The sequence below is a fragment of the Elephantulus edwardii genome, unplaced genomic scaffold, assembly GCF_000299155.1.
Source record: "Elephantulus edwardii isolate Elephantulus edwardi_28Jun2011 unplaced genomic scaffold, EleEdw1.0 scaffold00191, whole genome shotgun sequence".
In the NCBI taxonomy this organism is placed as follows: Eukaryota; Metazoa; Chordata; class Mammalia; order Macroscelidea; family Macroscelididae; genus Elephantulus; species Elephantulus edwardii.
The window spans coordinates 2,376,145-2,398,494 of NW_006399941.1; the positions used below are offsets into that span (position 1 = coordinate 2,376,145).

The 22,350-nt window shown below is 40.5% G+C and overlaps 1 protein-coding gene and 1 pseudogene across 1 annotated transcript in view; one reads left to right on the plus strand and one right to left on the minus strand.

The window, feature by feature from the left end:
• LOC102865336 overlaps positions 1-6,050 on the plus strand; it is a 17,523-nt pseudogene extending 11,473 nt beyond the window's left edge.
• Positions 1-22,350, minus strand: part of GOLPH3 (golgi phosphoprotein 3 (coat-protein)) — a 54,088-nt gene that overhangs the window by 31,415 nt on the left and 323 nt on the right. The gene's annotated exons all lie outside the window — the stretch shown is intronic.

Here is a 22,350-nt window from a genome sequence, read left to right on the forward strand (position 1 = left end):
AGAACAGAGCAAGGAAACACTGCATGGTTCAAAATTGGGAAGGGTGTATGCCAGGGATGTGTCCTGTCTCCATACCTTTTCAACCTGTATGCAGACAGATTATCCGGGAGGCTGGGCTCTATGAGGACGGGAACACTAGATGGTTTAAAATTAAGAAGAGAATGTGTCAGGGTTGTATTCACCGTAACAATTCAATCTGTATGCTTAGTAAATTATTCAAGAAGTAGGCCTCTATGACGAGGAATGTGACATCAGGATCAGTGGAAATTCATCAATAACCTGCATTATGCAGATGATACAACCTTACTTGCTCAAAGTGAGGAGAACTTGAAGCTCTTGTTGCAGAACATCAAAGAAGACAGCCTTCAATACGGATTGCATCTCAATGTCAAGAAAGCAGAGACTCTTATCATAAGCATCATCACTGATAGATGGAAAAGAGACTGAAACCATCAACAACTTCATCTTACTTGGATCCACAACTAACATCCTTGGTACCAGCAAAGTCTGCAGTTAGGGACCTCTCCAAATTACTGAGGTTAATGACATCAGTTTGAGGACTAAGGTGCATTTGATTCAGGCCGTCGTCTTTCTAATCACTTGCTATGCATCTGAGAACTGGGCAATGAATAAGGATGACAGAAGAAAAATTGATAACTTTGAGCTCCAGTGTTGGAGAAGACCACTGAACATCCCATGGACTGCCAAAAGAACAAACAAATGTATCTTGGAGAGGGTGCAGCCAGAGTGCTCTTTGGAGGCAAGGATGATGAAGCTTTGCATCACATACTTTGGGCATATTGCTAAGAGGAGCTATGCCTTGGAAAGAGACATGATGCTCGGAAAGGTGGAGGATCGGCAAAGGAGAGGAAGACCCCTGACAAGGAGAACTGACATGGTGATTTCACAATGAGCTCTAATGTGTCAGGAAGGGTGGCACAGGCTAGAATAGGGTTCAAATTTGTTGTTTATAGGGTCATTAACAGGTCACACTTGACTCAATGGCATCTAACAACAATGAATTTTATTCTTACCTGGAATAATACCAGATATTATCCCCACAAGAAATTCAAAGTAGATTTTAATTAAAATTTAGCAGTTTCTCAGAATATATACATCACATACTATACAACTGACTAAGGTATAATAAGAGGTATAATAATCAGCATCAGCTGAATTCCTCCATCAAGGCCCAGGCCAGGGTCAGCTACTTATTCCAATTCCCAAAAAGATGACCCAAAATAATATGGAAATTAGCAAAAATATCATTAATATCACAATAGCAAGCAAAATCTTGCCGAAGATTATTTTTAAATGGTTGAAACAGTACACTGACAGAGAAGTGCCAGAAATCCAACCTGGATTTAGAAGGGACTGTGTCTCCATGAATATATAACTAATGGTATCAGATGGATCTTGGCAGAGAACACCAGAAGGATGTCTATTTGTATTTTACTGGCTGTGCAACTGTGTGAATTACAACAAATTATGGCTAACACCAAGAAGAATCACAGAGCACTTAATTATAATTGTGCTCATGTGAAATCTATTAACTAGACCAAAAGGTGGCTGTGGGAGCAAAGTAAGGGAACAATGCAGAGTTTAAAATCAAGAAAGGTGTGCACTGGGCCTATATCCTTTCTCCATAGTTATTCAATCTGTATTCTAAGCAAATCATTCAAAAAGTTGAGCTTTATGATGAAGAATGTGACATCAGGATCAGAGGAAGGCTCATCAACAACTTGTTACAAAGATTAGACTAGCTTGCTTGCTGAACATGAGGAACACCTGAAACACTTCCTGTAGAAGATTAAAGCTTTCAATATGGATTGCATTTCAACATAAAGACGACAAAATGCTTCACTTTTACAGGCAACATCAAGAAAGATGGAGCAAAGAATGATGGTGTCAACAACGTCATCTTACTTGGATCTACAATCAACACCATGTTACCTTGTTACCAGCAGCCAAGGAAAAAAAAAAGTATCTTTTTTACCAAACTTTGGTGCTTTGCTCATCTTCTGAGATTTATATTTGACCAGAGTTCAGAAACTGGCAAACCATCCATGATGAGAGGCCTGACACAGAATGTCCAGGAGGTACTGAAGGGTCGTTACTAATGTGAGTGGCTTTGATCGAGTTTTAGAAAAGTTGATGCTTATTTCTTTTGCTCCTTGGAAATTGGTTCCTGAAAGAAAGTGGAAGAGCAGAATGCCAATAAAATGAGCCACCTTAACAGAAAGTACGTAACATTAGCTCTGCTGTAAACAAAAGGGAGCCAGTGTCTTATGAACAAAACATACATATCACCTACTAAAACAGGAGAAGATATACAGCACATACTCTGAAGCAAGGAAGAACATTTATTTGCCTCTGCCTCTATGAATTTAACCAGTAAGGCCACAAGAAAATTTATAGCATAAGGCAGACATATAAAACACCAGGGAAACTGAAAGACTAGCAGTCTAACCTGAAGAAACATAACAAATAAATATCAAATGTAAATTTTACTTTAATTTTCAAAATAAATTAGCACAACCAGAAAATAATAAATAGTCTCTCTGGGGAAAAATCCCCCACAAGAAAAGATGTGTTGCACTGGGAAATCTCCTGCCCAGGATCTCTCCAAAGGACTAAAGAACAATGATTTCCATATAGACTAAGATGCATCTATCTTATCTAGGCCATAGCCTTTCAAATACTTGCCATACATCTGAAAGTTGGACAATAAATAAGGATGACAGAAGAGTTGTGCTGCTAATTTTCCCTGGATTGTAAAAAAAAAGAAGGAAAAAAACCACAAAAAACCCTAGTATGTCTTGTGTACCACCGTGCACCTTGAAGGCATGAATGGTGAAACTTCATTTCACACACTTTGGGCATGTTGTCAGGAGAGATCAATCCATGGTAAAGGGCATCATGCTTGGACAGCATAAGAAAGGAAGAACTTCAAAAAGACTGTCACAGTGACCGTAACAATGGGTTCAAGTATATTGGAGATGGTAAGGATGGCACAGGGTAGAGCAGAATTCAGATCCACTGTTCACAAGGTCACTATGAGTCATAGATGATTTGAATGCTCATAACAGTCTATAAAAAGGCATCGGTTGTGTGGATCCTAACAAATTATGGCTCACGCTGAGAAGAATGGGAATACCAGACAACTTAATTGTGCTTATTATTATATTAATATTTATACAGAACCTATACCTAGAACAAAAAGATGTTGTGAAAACACAAAGAGAACACTGCATGGTTTAAGATCAGGAAGGGTGTTCATCAAGGTTGTATCCTTTCTCCATATGTATTCAATCTGTAGGTTGAGCAAATAATACAAGAGGCTGGACTTCATGAAGAATGTGGCATCAGGATTGGAAAAAGACCCCTCAGGAAGCTGCATTAAGCTGATGACAAAACTTTGCTTAATGTGAGGAGGATACGAAACGCCTGCTGCAGAAGATCAAAGACTACAACCATCGGTATGGATTACACCTCAACATCAGGAAGACAAAGATCATCACCACAGGCCCAATAGTCAACATTATGATAGATGGAGAAAATATTGAAGCTTTCAATGATTTCCTCTTGCTTAGATCAACAATCAACATCATTGGTACCAGTAGTCAAGAGAAATCAGGAGACATATTGCATTGGGCATGTCTGCTAGTAGGGACCTCTCCAAATTACTAAAGAGCAGTGAGGTCAGTTTGAAGATTAAAGTGTGCCCGATGCAGGCCATAGTTTTCTCAATCACCTGGTACACATTAGAGAGCTTGCAATGAATAAGGATGACAGAAGAACTGACACCTGTGAACTGTGGTACTGTTGCAGAGTACTGAATATCTCATGGACTGCTAAAAGAACAGAGAACAGACAGATATATATATATCCTGGAAAGGGTGTAGTCAGAGTGCTCTTTGGAGGCAAGGATCACGAAGCTTCGTCTTTCACACTTTGGACATGTAGATAGGTAAGGCTATTCCTTGGGAAAAGACAACATATTTGGGAAGATGGAGGGTCAGCAAAGGAGAGGAAGACCCTCAAGAAGATGGACTTACACTGTGACTACATCAATGGGCTCTAGTGTCTCAGACAATGAGGATGGCACAAGATAGGTTATGTTTCAGGTTAGCTGTCCACAGGGTTGCTATGAGTCACACTTGATTTGACAGCACATAACAACAACACTATTCAGTACTCCTATTCTGGGTGTCTAAGGGTTATCATTCAGATGTCTTTCCTAGTCAATCATTGTTTATTTTGTGCTTAAGTGATTATTGTTTATTTTGTGCTTAAGTGATTATTATACTAAGGGGAAAGGATCAGGACCGATATAAGCCCCACTCTACTAAAGGCTTATATAAGCTCATGGAACCTCAGCACTAGGCACTTCCTCTTGTGGAACACTCATCTGGAACACAGCATCTAGCCCGCATCAACCACAGTCATCATCCAGCTACACCACAACTAACAGTCTGCAGGATCCTGGCCGATCAGTCACCAGTTTCTGCTATATACTTACGGTCATGTGAGTAATTCCCCTGATGGGTCTGAATCTCTGGGAGACCTTCTAGTGAACCACCAAACCCAAGGGACAAAGACGAGCTAGGGAACTAAACAAAGGAGGAGCTTCTGATGCCAAAAATGCAGGTCTAGCATTTAGTACAATATTCACTTGACATTTCTTGTAACTGGTCTGATAATAATCTTAGTAGAATGAATTATAAAAACACCTATTCAAGATTGAGTATGCTAAGAAATTCATTCAAAAAGCTAGAGTATATAAAGAAAAATGTGACATCAGAATTATAAGAAACCTCATCAACAAACTTTTGCATATGACAGAATCTTCCTTTCACAGAGTGAAGAGTACTTGAAGGACTTGCTGTAAAAGATCAAAGAGTAGAGCCTTCAACATAGGTTACACTACAACAACATGAAAACAAGTATTTTCACCAATGTACCAATAGTCAACATCATAGCAGATGAAGAATGAAGTTGTCAACCATTTAATTTTACTTGGATCCATAATCAATGCTCATGCTAACAGCAGTCAAGAAATCAAAAGATGCTCTCCCTGCAAACCCTCGCCTCACCTCTGCCCAGCCATGCTCTCCGCCCTGTCCCATAGGTACTGCCCACAGCAGCAGCTTCAGCACCTCGCCCAAAACAATACTAAAGTAGCCATCTTGGGGTTTTCTGGAGGAACCAGGCAGCCCCTTGGTAAGCCACCTGACACTCTACATTATTGCTCACACACCAGGAGTAGCCACTGACCTGAGCCACACTGTGACGAGAGCAAATATGAAAGGCTACCTCGGGCCTGAACAGCTGTCAAACTGCTTGAAAAGCTGTGATGTGATGGTTATTCCAGCTGGAGTCCCAATAAAGACACACATGACAGAGAATCACCAGTTCAACACCAATGCCACAATCGTGGCCACACTAGCTGCTGCCTGTGCCGGAATGTCCTGAAGCCATGATCTGCATCATTACAAATCCAGTTAACTGGGCCATCCCAATCACAGTTTTCAAGAAACATGGCATATACAACCCCAATAAGATCGTCAGTGTAACAACCCTGGATATTTTCAGGGCTAACCCTTTTGTTGCAGAAATGAAGGGTTTGGATCCAGCTCAAGTCAATGTTCTCATGTTCTCCTGACTGGTGGCCATTCTGGGAAGACCATCATCTCCCTGAACTCTCAGTGCATTCCCAAGGTGGACTTTCCCTTGGATAAGCTGACAAGCCCTGACTGGGAGCATCCAGGAGGCAGGTGCCAAGGTGGTAAAGGCTAAAACCAGAGCAGGCTCGGCCACACTGTACAAGATATATGCCAGTGCCCGGTTTGTCTTCTCCATTGTGGATGCCATGAACACAAAGGAAGGAGCTGTTAAGTGATCCTATTTCTCCACAACGCTAGGGCTGGGGGAAAGGGGCATCAAGAAGAATGTGTGCATCGACAAGATCTCCTCTTTCAAAGAGAAAATGATCGCTGAGGTGTTTCCTGAGCTCTCAAGGAGAGGATTTTGTGAAGAACATGAAATGATAAAGAAGAGAATCCTTGGTCAGTTTCCTTAATTTAATAAGGCATCACATCACTGAAAAGCCAATTCAGATACATCTGTATTTTAATTTGTTTTGTGATATTTATTGTATTAACGTCATCTCTTCCAAATTGCTGGTTAGCCTCTTGATACATCAATAAAAGCAGGCATTGGAGAAAGCTGCTGTGAAGAACCTCTCCAAAGTTCTAAAGTGCAAGGATGTAAATTTAATGACTACGGTGTACCTGACTTAAACCATGATCTTTTCAATTGCTTATTTATGTAAATTGGACAATGACTAAAGACAAGTGAAGAACAATCTATGCTTCTGAATTGTAGTGATGATGAGTGCTGAATATACTAGACTGCCAAAAGAACAAATCTGTCTGTCATGAAAGAATGCAGCCACAGCACTTAGAGGCAAAGATGGTGAATCTTTTTTTTTTTTTTAGATGGTGAATCTTTATCTCACTTATTTTGTGGATATTCTCAGAAGAAACCATTTTGTGGATAGATACATCAATCAAGATGTCTGGTATCATCAAGATCATTTGGAAAAGGGAAAAGGTCAAGAAAGGAGGAAGACCCTCAACAAGATGGAATGATATAGTAACCACAATGGACTTAAGCATGACAGAGATTGACTGACAGGATGATGCAGGATAAGGCAAGATTTAGCTCTGTTGTTCACCGGGCTATTATGAATCACAACTGACTGCATGGCATCTAACAATATCCCATAATTATGTAGCTGATTTTTAGCATGAAAGTACACCCTCCAGCTGCAATCCAATATGCTGCTTTTGTTATGTGCTGTCAAGTTGCTTGAGACTCATAGCAACCCTATATACCACAGCCCTGAACTCTCTGTCCTGTGCCAATCACACCGTCTCCAATAAACCCATCCCGATTATCCCTGTCACTGAATCAATCCACCTCATAGAGAACCTTCCCCTCCTGCGCTGTCCCTCCACCCTCCCAAGTATGATACCCCTCTCCAAGGACTGGTTCCTCCTCACAGTATGTCCAAAGTATGTCAGACCAAGCCTCAGAATCCTTGCCTCCAAGGAGCAGCCCAGTTTAACCCTCTCCAGGATGAATCTGTTTGTTTTCCTGGCAGTCCATGGTACCCTCAATATGGTTCTCCAGCATCACAGCTCAAAGGCATCAATTCTCCTTCTATCCTCCCTAGTCATTGTTCAACTCTCTGACACATAACAAGTGATTGCCAAGACCATGGCCCGTATCAGACACACCTTAGTCTCCAGAGAGACACCATTGCTCTTCAGTACTTTGGAGAGGTCCCTAACAGCAGACTTTCCCTTTGCAATACGTCTTTTAATTTCCTGGCAATCTGATATATGCTACTAATAAATTACTTAAGTTTTTTTCAAAAATATAAGTAAACACCACTCTGGATGCATATCTTCCCAGATAGAACCTTCCAGTATGTTCCCAATGACATTCAAGCTCATATACAAGCTTGCCAGCATGTGAAAGAGACAATATTCAAAGCAAACAAACAGCACTTTTCTTTCTATTCCCAATTCACTACAATCTTATGACATTCTCAATAATACTTATGTAACCTTTCCACTTCGGATGTTATTACCATTACCCCCTTCTTCCCTGGCTCCCATACATAGATAGCATTATTCTCCTATGGCAGCTTCTGCTCAGGCTTTTTGACAAGTCACTCTTTGTCTACCTATACCCTAAAGTAGTACCTATCAGCCCTTTTATTTTACCTCATTTACACACTTTGCATGGGACATCTCATGTATTCTTGCTTTTTGGGTTTGGGTTATTTTTAATTCCAGAAGTTCACAGGAGAAAATGAAGCCCCTACCTCTTTCCTTCCCCTTCACTCAACAACTTCTTCAATGGTAACTTCTATCCATTAGGACACAGCCTCAAAAATCTCTCTACTAAAATGTGCACACAAGTATCACCAAGTCTACTATATAATGACTGTTTACTACATGTTACAATTGTAGTACACATTTTATAGAATTCATGTCTAATCCTTAGAGAATCTTGTAAGCATTGGTGTTCCAATTTCACAAAGTTAACAAAAACAGATTCAGAAGTTAGGGACCTATTACAGAGTGATGGCTGGGCTGGAACTAAAACTAGCTCCAAGCACATAATTCTCTTATCAGCCAGTCTTCCAAGATCTGTCAATTTCATGGATAACTTTCATGGAGGTGGATTCATGGATAATTCCCAGCTCACTTTAGTTTACCACCTAATGGAAGAAGGAATTACCATTTTTCTTCCATTCTTGCTATTAATTCCACTTCAGAGAGCAAAAAACAAAGCATGTGTACAAATTGAATTCCTCTCAAATTATTTAAGGATTTGTGGCAAAACACACTCTTTGGACTAGTGATTTTTACCCACTAAATGCAACATCACTAATCTAAACTCATGGTGACATGTCATTGGATTTCTGAAGCTGTAAATATTACTGAGAAGAGACTGTCTCATTTTTATCCCAGAGTAACTGGTGAGTTTGAATGGCTGATCTTTCAGTTAGCAATCCAATCCTTAACCTACTATGTCACCAGGTCTCCTTTAACATTAATGAATCCTATCAGAGTTGGACAATGACATGGGAGGATAGGAGAATTGATGCCTTTGAGCTGTGGTGCTGGAGAAGAGTACTGAGGGTACTGTGGACTACCAAGAAAACAAACAGATTCATCCTGGAGAGGGTTAAACTGGGCTACTCCTTGGAGGCAAGGATTCTGAGGCTTCATCTGACATACTTTGGTCATGTTGTAAGGAGGAACCAGTCCTTGGAGAGGGACTTCATGCTTGGGAGAGTGGAGGGACAGCGCAGGAGGGGAAGGCCCTCTATGAGGTGGACTGATGCAGTGACTGGGATAATCGGGATGGGTTTATCGGAGACAGTGTGATTGGCAAAGGACAGAGCAGAGTTTAGGGCTGTGGTATATAGGGTCGCTATGAGTCTCAAGCAACTCGACGGCACATAACAACAACAACATAGGGAGCTCTGGCAGACCAAGGGAAGGAGATGCACTGTCAACTCAGACATATGGTCTGAATCCACCAGCTGCTCGTCAGGACAGAGATGGGCAATCACCTCCTTTGCAATTTACGGCATCTGAAAACCCACTGGACAATCTGCTATGACTCAGTTCCAACTCAACAGTACATAACAACATCATAAATGCTACAGAGAGCTTTGGTGGCCTAATGTGTAATAAGCTTCTGAAAATCTATTGAAGGGTCAGCTATTAGTTCCAACCTGACAACAATTAAAATGAGAATAAATCCCATACTTCCCTATTCTCTCTCTTTTATTGCCATCAAGTTAGTTTTCCTATAGAGCAGCTGGTGCATCTAAACCACTAAAGTTCAGCCTCTGAGTTAGCAGAACAACTCTTATGGACAATGACATCACAGCTTCCTAGGCTTCTCTAAAAATGTGTACGTTTTACTTAATAGAATGTGGTAACATTTTACAGTTTACAAAAGTCATTTTCACACACATAAATAACTACCTAATCTCATAACCCAATAAGTTAACACTGCTGTGATATGGTGATTAATTATGATCTTTGAGCTCGTCTTTGTAACATTCATCAAATGACTGGGTTAAGTGCCACTGAGTCGGGTACAATTCACTACTCTATAAACAACTGATCTGAACCTTGTGTTATCATGTGCCATCATCAACTGACAAACATGAACCCACTGCTACAGTCTCTGTGTCAATCCACCTTGTTGAGGATCATCCTCATTTTCACTTAAGTTCCATCTTTCCAAGAATGATGTCTTTTTCCAAAGAATGTGAGACAAAGTTTTGCCAGCCAAGCCTCTAAGGAGCACTCTGGTTACACTTTCTCCGAGATCTATTTGTTGTTCTTTTGGTAGTACACATACAGATATTCAGTACTCTTCTCCAACACCACAACTCAAAGTCATTGATTCTTCTTTCATCCTTTGTCAATGTCTAATTTTCAGATGCAAAAGTTATTGCAAAGACCACAGTTCAGGTCAGGTGCATCTCAATCTTTAAACTGAGATCACTGTTGTTCAGCCCTTTGGAAAGGTCTCTGACAGCATATTTCTCCAACGTTAGCCGTAATTTGTTGTGATCCACATAGTCAAGTGCCTCTGCATAGTCAAAACATAGATAGACATCTTACTGGTATTCTCTCCTTTCAGTCAGGACCCATTTGACATGAGCAATGATATCCCTCACACTAGGCCTCTTCTAAATCCAGTTTGAATTTCTCGCAGTTTATCTTTCTACGTACTATTCTACTCGGCCTTTAATAATCTTCTACAAGATTTTGCTTGTTGTTGTTGTTATGTGCCGTCGAGTCGCCTGCGACTCATAGCGACCCTATGTACAACAGCCCTAAACTCCGCTCTGTCCTGAGCCAATCGCACTGTCTCTGACACTCCCATCCCAATTATCCCAGTCACTGAATCAATCCACCTCATAGAGGGCCTTCCTCTCCTGCGCCGTCCCTCCACCCTCCCAAGCATGATGTCCCTCTCCAAGGACCGGTCTCTCCTCACTACATGTCCGAAGTAAGTTAGACGGAGCCTCAGAATCCTTGCCTCCAATTTTGCTTACAGGTGTTATTAACTATATTGTTTTAATAGTTTCCACATTCTACTGGATCACCTTTTTTGGGAATGCGAACAAATATGGATCTCTTCCAATTACTTGGCCACCGTAGGTGTCTTGTAGATTTCAAGATACAGCCTGGTAAGCATGCCCAGGGCTGCACCTGTTTGAAGAAACATATCTATCAGTATAATATCTTCAGTGCAGTATGAACTTCCTTCATTGTCATTGGTTCTTGATTATATGTTAATTCCTGAAGTTGTTTCATGTCAGCCAGTTCTTTCTGTTACATCCCCTTCCATCTTCTATTTGATGTTACCTGCATCATTCATGATTTTGCCTATAGAACTCATCCTTCAGTATTGCAAAGTGAAGCTTGAATTGTTCAATTCTTTCAGCTTGAGAAATGTCAAGCAAGTTCTTCCCTTTTTACTTTCTAACTTCAGCTCTTTGCACATTTCATTATAATACTGTTGTCTCAAGGTATTCATATCTTTTAAAGTCACCATTTCTTCTCTGTGTTTTGGCTTCCTGGTGTTCTAATACAATTTTCAGAGTTTCTTCTGATATCCATTTTAAGTCAGTTCTCACAAAAATCTGCAATTTTCCTTTACAGAATAATCTTTGTCTCGCCTAGTAAAGTGCCTACCATACAGTAGGCATTTAATGATTTCTGAACAAGTAAAAGATCTGTGAGGTTCTAGGAAGGTTTTCCCTAATTTTTGCATTTTGATCCTTAGAACTAAAATGAAATGGATCTGGAAGATCAAGACTTGTTTTGTAGTGTTTCTACCTACTCAAGAGCCTAAAATGTCCTCAAATGAACATTGAGTAGATGAAAACTGCTAAGTGCTAGATAGATTACTTATACTGCTTTTTAATGTCATTTAACAATATGAGAATTCCCAGGACTGGTCACAGAATTGCTGATCTCATCATATACAAATGTCAACACACCCAACCACTGCTGACAAGTTGGTTCTGAATCTCAGACACCTGAAGACAACAAAGTCAAACTGCCAATTGGGCTCTCAAGGTTTTAAATCTTTACATGAACTGCCGGCCTTGTCTTTCTCCTTTGGAGTAACTGATAGTGTTTGAACTATTGACCTTTCCGTTAACAGCCCAAATATTAACCCACAACACCACCACAACTCCTATAAAAAGCTCAACTCAAAACTCAACTTGCTATAACTATTAATTGGAAGGAGGAGTAGGATCCACTTCCGTAATAGCTTGCTCCGGAAACCCTATGAACCTGGAGAGAGGATGAAAGGCACCCAAGTATTGAGGACTCTCCTTCATTGAGTCGCCCACGACTCGATGGCACTTAACAACAACAACGTAACTATTAAACATAAAATTTTTTTTCTACTTAATTTTCAGAGTTTGGGGAGTTTTTTTTTTAAAAAAAAGTGGGGGGTAGAAAACAGAAACTTAAACTAGAACAAAGTTCCTATTCAGTTATTCTGAACCTTTTCTGGTTCATTAAATGTTTTGAATAGCTAATGAAAGCTATGACTTCCCATAAACCACATACACACACATCTTGCACAAAAAGAATTTGATGATGTTCTTACCGTTTCACAATGCTTAGTTTCTAAACTTTGGAATATGTAAAAAATATGCTATGATCTTTTCTATTAATTCTTCAAGCTTTAAATTTTTTTATTTGAGTGAAGGTGTGCAAATCATATTGGTTTTTCATACAATCATTCAGTTTGTTTTATAACATTAACTGCTATTGATTCATGTAATTCATTAATTACAATGTCTAATCAACTACTCTGAACAACCCACTGGAGGATTTGTCATGCGTTTGTTCTAACTCCATGGCACACAACTTCAACAACAATCAATTTTTTACTGTACATTGCCTTTCATTTCTTTTTTAAATTTAAAATGTTTCTAAATTTTTTCTAAAGCTAAATTTATTTTGTATTTTACATACAGAAAAGTATTTAAAAATATTTACCGAATATATTCCTTTTTTAAAAATTTCTGTATTACCGATTTATTTACAAAGTTTGAATACATTGTTTTTCACAAAAGGTCATTCCCATTTCCTTCACCCCACGCAGTCCTTGCCCCTCTATTTCCACCTTCCCCTCTGCCTTAAGAGTCTCATACTCATACTACAATGGTTTTATACAGTATTTGTCCTTGTGGGACTTAGTTCACTCAGCATAATGGGTAAAAGACATTGAATTTTTAGAGGAAGATATTCAAATGGCCAACAGACAAATGAAGAAATGATCTAAATCAGAGGCAATAAGAGAGATGCAAATCAAAACCACAATGGGATACCATCTCACTCCAGTTAACAGTGGCAAAGTTTAACAGGACAGCAAGTAATAAATGCTGGAAAAGATGTGGAGAAGAGATAGCAACTCTTTTACATTGTTGGTCAGATTGTACAATGGTACAACAAAATATATTCTTCTTATAAAATACTGTACATTATTACTTGCATTCTTGTAGACTGGAAGTTTACCAAAAATTAGCAAAGCTACAGTTTCTTTTCCAAACATTACTTTGCACTACCTATACTTACTAGGGAGCTCTGATGGTAGTGGTAAGGAATTACACTGCCAACCCAAGGGTGGTTTCAAATCCAACAATTGCTCCACGGGAAAAGAAAGGCAATCTCCCCATCCCCATGCAATTTACTGCCTCAGAAAACCCACTGGAGAGTCAGCTATGAGTCAGTTCCAATTCAATGGTACATAAACATCACTACCTATATTCACCAGGTTATCATAGTGTACTGTGCCAATGAACGAGAGTAGAGTCCTTCAATCTTTGATTAAAGAAACTCAAAGACACAAACATCCATTTCAAGATGCAATCAGGATTCCTTTCCACCTCTGGCCCTCATCATTACATTTCTTTTGTAACAGAAAAACAAGGAAGCAGGCAAAGGCTCTGTGTGTTGCTTCAAAAGGATATTCACATGGTAAAAATACAATCCTGTAAACAGAAGATCAAAGACTACAGCCTTCAACATGGATTGTATCTCAACATCAAGATAAAAATGTTCACCACTGGACAGGTAAGTAACATTATGATGATGTTGTGTACTTTCGAGTCAGAACCAACCCAGAGCTGACCATCCATTGGGTTTTCAAAGGGCAGTTAATAGCAAGGGAAGAGATTACCCATCCTTCTCAACAGCTGGTGGATTCGAACTGCGTGCCTTCGGGAATGCAGCACAGCTTCTTGCCACTAGGCCACCAGTGCTCCCATCATGATAGAAAGATAAAAAATTTATTAAATTGTCAACCATTTCATTTTCTTGGGATTCTTAACCAACACCCTTGGTACTAGGAGTCGGGAGATCAGAGACATACTGTACTGATAAAGTCTACTATCAAGGATCTCTCCAAATTACTGAAGAACAATGATGTTAGTCTGAAGACTAAGGTGGGCATGATTCAAGCCATTGTCTTTTCAATCACTTGCTATGCATTTGAGAGCTAGATAATGATTATGGATGAACAAAAGAAGAATGATGCCTTGTGAGTTGCAGTGCTGGAGTACTGAATATCCCACAGACTGCAAAAAAAACCACAAAAAAACAACAACAACAAATATACTGCCAGAAGAGGGTATTCCTAGGAAAAGGACATCAAGTTTGGAAAGGTCCAGGGTCATCGAAAGAGGGGAAGACTTTCAACAAGACTGACAGACACAGCAACTACAGCAATGGGCTCGAATGTGTCAGAAATGATAAGGATGGAATAGAATTGAGAAGAGTTCAAATTTGTTCATAACAGTCACTGTAAGTCGTCCTTGGCTCAAGGGCACCTAACAAAAACAACAACAAAGCAAATGGGGAGCTGAGGTGACTATGCACAGGAAGTTGTGCTTCTATTACAAAGAGAATGAATGACTCTAGTGGTATGAATCCACCAGAGGCTCAGCAGGATAGTGCAATCTTCTTCCATGCAATTTACAGCCTCAGAACCTCAATGCAGGGTGACTGGACAGCAATGGTGCATGAGTGAAGCAAACAATGAAGTGGCACAATGGTTAAACACCTACCTGGCAGATCTGTTGTTGTTGTGTGTCGTCGAGTCGCTTGCGAAAGCCCTAAACTCTGCTCTGTCCTGTGCCAATCACACCGTCTCCGATGCACCCATCCCGATTACCCCAGTCACTGAATCAATTCACCTCATAGAGGGCCTTCCCCTCCTGCGCCGTCCTTCCACCCTACCAAGCATGATGTCCTTCTCCAAGGACCAGTCCCTCCTTACAAGATGTCCAAATATGTTAGATGGAGGCTCAGAATCCTTGCCTCCAGGGAGCCGCCCAGTTTAACCCTTTCCAGGATGAATCTGTTTGTTTTCTTGGCAGTCTATGGTACCCTCAATACTCTTCTCCAGCACCACAGCTCAAAAGCATCAATTTTCCTTCTATCCTCCTTAGCCACTGTTCATCTCTCTGATGCGTAACAAGTGATAGCAAAGACCATAGTTTGTATAAGACGCACCTTAGTCTCCAGAGAGACACCACTGCTCTTCAGTACTTTGGAGAGGTCCCTAACAGCAGACTTTCCCATGGCAATACATCTTTAAATTTCCTGGCTACTGGTGCCAAGAGTGTTGACTGTGGAGCCAAGCAAATTAAAGCTGTGAACAATCTCAATCTCTTCACCATCCATCCTGATGCTGCCAAAGAAGGGCGACCCAAGAGTGTGTAAACTATAGAACAATTATCACTGATATCACACTCAAGCAAGATTCTACTGAAGATTATCCAAAAACGACTGGAACAGCACATCAGAAGAGAATTGCCAGAAGTCCAGGCTGGGTTTGGAAAGGGTCGTGGTACTAGGGATATTGTAGCTGATGTTAGATGGATCTTAGCTGAAAGCAGGGAATACCAGAGGAATGTGTATCTGTGTTTCATTGACTACACAAAGGCGTTTGTCTGTGTAGACCATAACAAACTGTGGCTGACTCCGAGAAGAATGGGAATCCCAGAACACTTGATCACACTTAAATGTGAAACCTATACTTGAACCAAGAGGCAGTCATCAGAACAGAGCAAGGAAACACTGCATGGTTCAAAACTGGGAAGGGCGTACGCCAGGGATGTGTCCATATGTATCTCCATACCTTTTCAACCACAGATTATCCGGGGGACTGGGCTCTATGAGGAGAAATGTGGAGTCAAGACTGGTGGAAGATCTATCAACAATCTACGTTATGCAGATGACACAACCCTGCTTGCTGAAACTGAGGAGGACCTGAAGCGCTTGCTGCAAAGGGTCAAGGATATGGATTGAGGCTCAATGTCAAGAAGACAAATATTTTCACCACTGGACCAATTGGCAGATCTGTAGACGAAGAAAACCTGGCAACCTTCTCTGGAAGAGATCATAACCAAGAATACTCTATGGGATAGTTCTATTCTGCCACATAGAGTCACTTTGAGTCAAAACTCACCCTAAAGTGCCAACAAGCAAGAAACGCTGACTAGAGAGGCTGAAGGATTATGTTGGTAGAAAGTGGGAAAAGTCTGCATGGATATAAAGTGGTATTGAGCCAAAAGAAGAAGAACCCTCAACGAAATGAACTGACACAGTAACTGCAGCAATGGGTTCAAATGTGTGAGAGATAAGAATGGCACAAGATAGGACAGGGTAGGATGGCACAGTATCACAGTACGACAAGTATGATGTATGACACCTCTAGGGTCTTCTGAAACTCACATGGAACCTCATTCTCAATACGCTAGTTCCCTTCTTTAAATATCAGAAAAAGTTCTAGGATATTCCGAAATATCAACATCATTTTAACTTGCCATTCTGAAAGTTCAGCTCATATGAGCCACACAAAGACTCTCACAGTTTAAAATTATCAAACGCCAGAATCACTTATGAGATCAGTCACTGAATATTGTGATCTCATTGTGGAAGAAACCTGAAGCAATGAAGAGTAATTTCAACAGTACAAAATCTACTTTAAAAGGTATGATATGACTAGGCCACCAGAGTACTAGATAAACTAGTTGCTTTAAATATCCTTCCACACAAAATAAAGAATTGACACACCTAAAAAAAAAAAAATGGTATGATATGGTTCAATGAATTCTAAAAACTTATCTGAGGTATGTTATCTCATATTTGTATTCCTTCTTATAGTTTTAAAAACGCCTACAGAAGTTAAAACTCAAACTTAAAACAGGGAGAAATTATTAATTGTATTAGATAAAGGAATGAAAAATTCTTTCATAACTCAGAAGGCTTTTTTCCTCCATTATTAAAATATAGCAAAACTTGAAATTCTGAATGTTTCTTTTAAGGATTTGATATGCAGAGAGTTTATATCACCCGTGTATAAGAATTTCTCTGTAAACAAAACTATACATGCTAGTAAGTATAAAGCAGTGATCTTGGAAAACTTACTATACCAAATGGAACACATCTTAAAGGTAGATGACCTTTAGAACCACTTTTAAAATGCAGCGCGCACACACACACACAAAATGGAGCTCTGATGGCTAACCAAAAAAATCAGCAGTTGAATCTGTCAGCCACTCCAATGGGGAAAGATGCAGCTGAATGTCTCTGTAAAGATTAACTCACGGGCTTCAAGGCTATCTGGACTTATCGTGAACCTACAAGGCAGAGAAGAACTGCTCACAGAGACTTTATGAAAACAGACTACCTCATCTTTCTTCTCCAGAGTGGCTGGTAAGTTTGAACTGTGAACTACAACTTCCTCCTCCCAACCCTGCAATTAAGCAGTCAGGCAACTGGATGGCCTAGGGAGCAATCTCTTCCTCTACAATTTAATGCCTCTGAAAACCCAATGGAGAGTCAGCTATGAACTGGCTCAAACACAACAGCACCTAACAACAACAGCCAAGCAATTAAACACTGCATTACTTGAGTTCCTTTGGTAAAGATTTACAGACTTGGAAATCCTATAGGACAGTGGGGGTGGGGGCCTGAAGGAGTTTCCCCCAGCTGGAGCAATTGTTAGTTCTTTTTTAAGCTACGGAGTTTTTAAGTTTTTAAGCTTCAAGTGTCTTGAATACAAATTTTAGAAACATCAGTCTTAAGAGTTTCCAGGAAGGTTGTTAATGGAAGTGGTAAACAGGATTGAAAAAGACAACCCTCAAAAGGTCAGGAAGAAAAGAGCACAAAGAATTACACCAGAGAACAGTTAGATTTGCACACTGATGCTACTCCACACAGGCATCCAAAAAATCCCACAGCCTCTCTCAAGATCCAAAGCGCCAGGAAAAAACATCTGGTTGGGCAAGTCTATGCCTGGCCACACCACAGAAGGGAGTAGGAGATGCTTCCAAAAGTTATTCTGAGGCTACACAAAAAAACGGGGATGACTGTAATAGAGAGTCAAATGCTAAATGCCTGTCAACAGCACAGTCAGAGCCATTTCTATTTCACCAGAGGATTCAGAGGCTAAGCCCTGAAGAACTTGTAAAACAAGCATACAGCTCAGACCAGAACTCCAAAGCCTCTCTTTCCACTTTAGCTATTCTATAGGTACACTCCTGGAAATTGTTTTAAACTAAAGTCACTCAGAATAAGGAAACCACCACACACTCCCTGAATGCAAAAGGTCAGATGGAAACCAAATTGTTGATGATGTAAACAATTTGTGGGGGGAAACAGCACCACTCACCTACACAGGAACTCATTCCCTCCCAGGTGACCACTACCCTTCTTTAGAAAAAATTCCAAGCAGCAGCTAACCCTATCTATAAATAAAACATTCACTTCCTAACCTTCTATGGGTTCTGCATATATACAGACCTCTGTCTCTGCCTGAACTGCAGAGCAGAACACTTTGTCTTTTTACTTTCCACTGCCCAACTCAGCCATATTCCCAAAAAACCTCTTTCACTCCTAATTCCACATCATACTTGCTCATTTAAAACTGTTTTAAACCCAGCCTTAAAGAATTAAGATGGCCACCAATTAGGATTCTGATAGCTGTTTTCTGAGGTGATTATCAATGAAAGGGTTCTAAAATGTTCTCATTACTAGACACATCTGTGGCAAAAAAAAAAAAAATCAACGGGGGACAGGAAAATCTGTGGCAGTTTTGCCGTGCCTCTCTCAAAGTGAGGGGATTAAAGAAACTTTTCAAATTATTCGTAATTTGAATGCAAATTGAAACCTATCTGCCAGTGCTGGCTGTTGCTGTTGAAGATTAACTTAAGTACCAATGTCACTGAATTCATTTCTTTGCCAGAGCAACAGAATCCCCTGAGGGGACCAAGCATGTGTTTTACAAAAGCAAGGAAAAAAAAAAAAAACCCACTGGCTAAAAAAAAAAAAAAATATCTGTTATGTGTACTAAAAACTTTTTCAATCAATTACAATGACTTTAGAGTCACCCCTACAGGTAATCTGAAGCTAGACCATCTGTTCATTGGCAAGCTGAGCCTTCTGTTCAGTAAAAAAGGAAAGGGGGTGAGGACTTAATTCAGGATACAAACTACTCTTTGCTATAACTATCAATATGCTCAAAGCAGGCAAAACCATCAATACTATAAATTAAAAAATTATTAAAAATTGAAAAGACAATGAGAATGAACAAATCACCTTACACAAAAGTATGTATTTCACAATGTTACACAAAATCCAGATGCCAAAGCACAAACTAATGTGTGATGAATTTCAAATTGGGCTCGGCAGTCACCCGTGAGGGTTCAGGAGTGACTCCAAAGCAGCAATGGAAGCTTCTGGAGAGCTGAGCTGCTTATGACTCCAAATGTTGCTTTAGTGTTTTCACCTTGTAGACATGCATCACACTTTTTAAATAAGCCATAAAATACACATATGTAGGTTTTTTGTGGTTTTGTTTGTTTTTTCACTAAATATTTAATTAAAACTACTGCTTCTGAAGACATGCTAGAGGGTCAGCCATGAGTGGGTTCCAACTTGATGGTGAACAGGGTACACAACAATTTGCAGTGGTTACCTTGATTTAATTACCTTGATCTCATATTTAAATTAGCTCACATGTACAAATTAAGTTCAACAATAAATAACCTACCTGACTCAATGGTTTAGCTTATAAACATCTTAAGAGTATCCAGATAGTACAAATATGGGTGAAAATGATAAAATCGAAGAGTGAATTAAACTAAATATTTTGGCAAAAGTTTTTGAACTTGCTTCTATTGAATTACAAACAAGAAGAAATACCTGGGCTCTAGCAATTCCTGCCTCCTAAAAAAGTGCTATACATTAAAAAACTTGGGGGGGAAAGGTGAACAGGGCGTGGACGGTGGACTTCCCATGGAGAAAAACACCACTGGCTAAGAGAACTAGGTATCAATACATAGAGATGTAATTAGAGGAAATGGTATATAGGCTAATGCCTAAAACAAAACCCAAAAATTTAAAGCAATGCAAATTTCCAACTTTCCTTCTAATTGCCTAGACTTGGTGCAAAAGGGGGGTAGAGGATGGGGAAGTCTTTAAAATCAGCAAAGACTGCTCAGGATTAGCTCCATTAGCAACACTGGATGTTGGCCATGACTTGAAAAGTACAGTGACTCCTGACACAAAATAAATACAACAGATGGTTTTCATTATCTGCACCAAAGAACTTTAAATTGTCTCAGCACCATTATATCTCAGCAAATAATTTTTCAGTTCATTCATCTTCACAAGAACCAGAGAAAAACAGCGTGTTAAAAGGCTTCAGTGTAAATATTCAGGGTAAAACAGACTTTAGAAACAAACCTCACAATAATTTCTCAGTGTGACTCAGAATGCCAGATGCTAGTTTTCGTTTTAGGTCTACACACACACACACACACACACACACACACACTCACACACACACTCTCTCTCTCTCTCTCTCTCTCTTGCAAAAATGCCAAAACGTTCACTCAGGAACCCAAGTGATTTCTTCCTTCTGCATTTTGGTATTTTATAAAACACCTGTAAAGAGCCCCAGTGCCCTATTTATTACATTACTTGTTGGGCTGCCAATCCAAAAGTAGATGGTTTGAATCCACCAGCTGTTCTGCGGTCTCCTCCCCAAGTTTCACACCCTCAGAAACTCACTGGAGGGAAACCACTGGCTGGCAGTTTACAGGTACAGGTTTAGAGGGGAAGGACAGGATGATGGCAGGGCCCCTTCCACGGTCTGAAGAACTGAATGAAATACAATAGCTTTCTCCAAAGTAATTATTACTGAAATATGGACAAGTGGGAAACTAAGATTTGTAAAAAAGCCCCAGCCATTTTTATCAACATAAACTTTTCTCCCCAGATACTACTCAGGCCTCCTAGGGTGTCAGCTGAGCCCAATTTAGAACTGTGGCACAAATTAGTTTTGTTTAAGGTGGCAGTTCATTTGTCTCCGCAACTTTTAGTACATTTTTAATGTACAGTATAACTGATTACATCAGGAGTCCACAAACAGCCCACAAAGTTCAAACTCAGCCATAATACCTAGTTAGGTTCTGCTAAATTAGGAAGACAAAGTTTTTTAAGACATTTATTTTAAGACATTTAAAGTCTTTTAAAGACCTTTTTTTGTTCACTTCTGTGAATCGGGAACTCTCTCAAAAATAAAAACCCGAACTTGGGCTACTTCCGTTAGGACTCCCCAGACTGTGCTGTTCTTAGTCCACCCTGAGATAAAACAAATTTCTAGGACCACTTCACCCCCACCCACCACTGCTGTCAGGAAGATTCCCACTCACTCCAACCCTGCAGGACAGAGGGAAGTAGTCCTACTGGGTTTCCAAGGCTGGCTGCAATCCCTAAAGGGGCAGACTGGCTCATTTTTTCCTGTGAAGCTACTGGTAGACTTGACCTACCAGCTTGAAGGTTTGCAGCCTAGAGATTTAACCTCAGAGCTCCAGAAGATCATCCTTCTAGCAGACCCTCAGCAGGGGTGTCTAACAGTCACTTTTGTAAATCAAGAAGCGGAAAAGCAAACAGAGTTCGACTGCTTGGAATCTAGGAGGAAATGTTTCTGATTTCCCGTCTCCCACCTTTTTTCCAGACCTCTGTGAAAAATCTTCATAAAATAACTGTTAAGAACTGTAAAAGCAGAACTGTAAACGCCTAAGGAAACTTTCACAACTTCAACCTAAGGCTATGAAGCTTCTCATCAAATTATATATATACTTAGCATTTCAAAACGCACACAGACACACGCGCGCGCGCGCACACACCACACAAACCCTTCCAGATCACAGACAAGACTTTGAGAGGAGCCAAGTGGCAATGGAAAAGCGCCGCTGAAAAGAATCCCTCATCCAAGGCACATCCTCCTAAAAAGTCATTTTCCAAGAGGTGCCATGACTTTTAAGTTGACTCGGCCGGATAACTTTTCCCTCCACTAGCATTTCACCCACATCTTTGCTAAGTGCAACAGTACGCCTTAATTAGAAGGGGGGAAATATCGTCCAGCAAGCAGATCCGCGGACTCCTCCCAGGTCAACTCCGCAAACCCCGGGAGCTGGGGCCGCTGGCGGCTCCGGCTGCCCCTCGCCCTACCCCGCAGCCCTGGGGGGGGCTACACCCGCTCGACACGCTGGGCGCGCAGAGACAGGGGAATGTCGACCGCCCGGGTGTGGAAGCAGGAAGGGAAAATGCAAGCCTTGCGCACCGCGAGGACGTGGAGCGCTCGAGGCCAGCAGGGAGGAGGGGAGTCCGCACTCGGGGCGAGTTGGCGCCGGGGCGC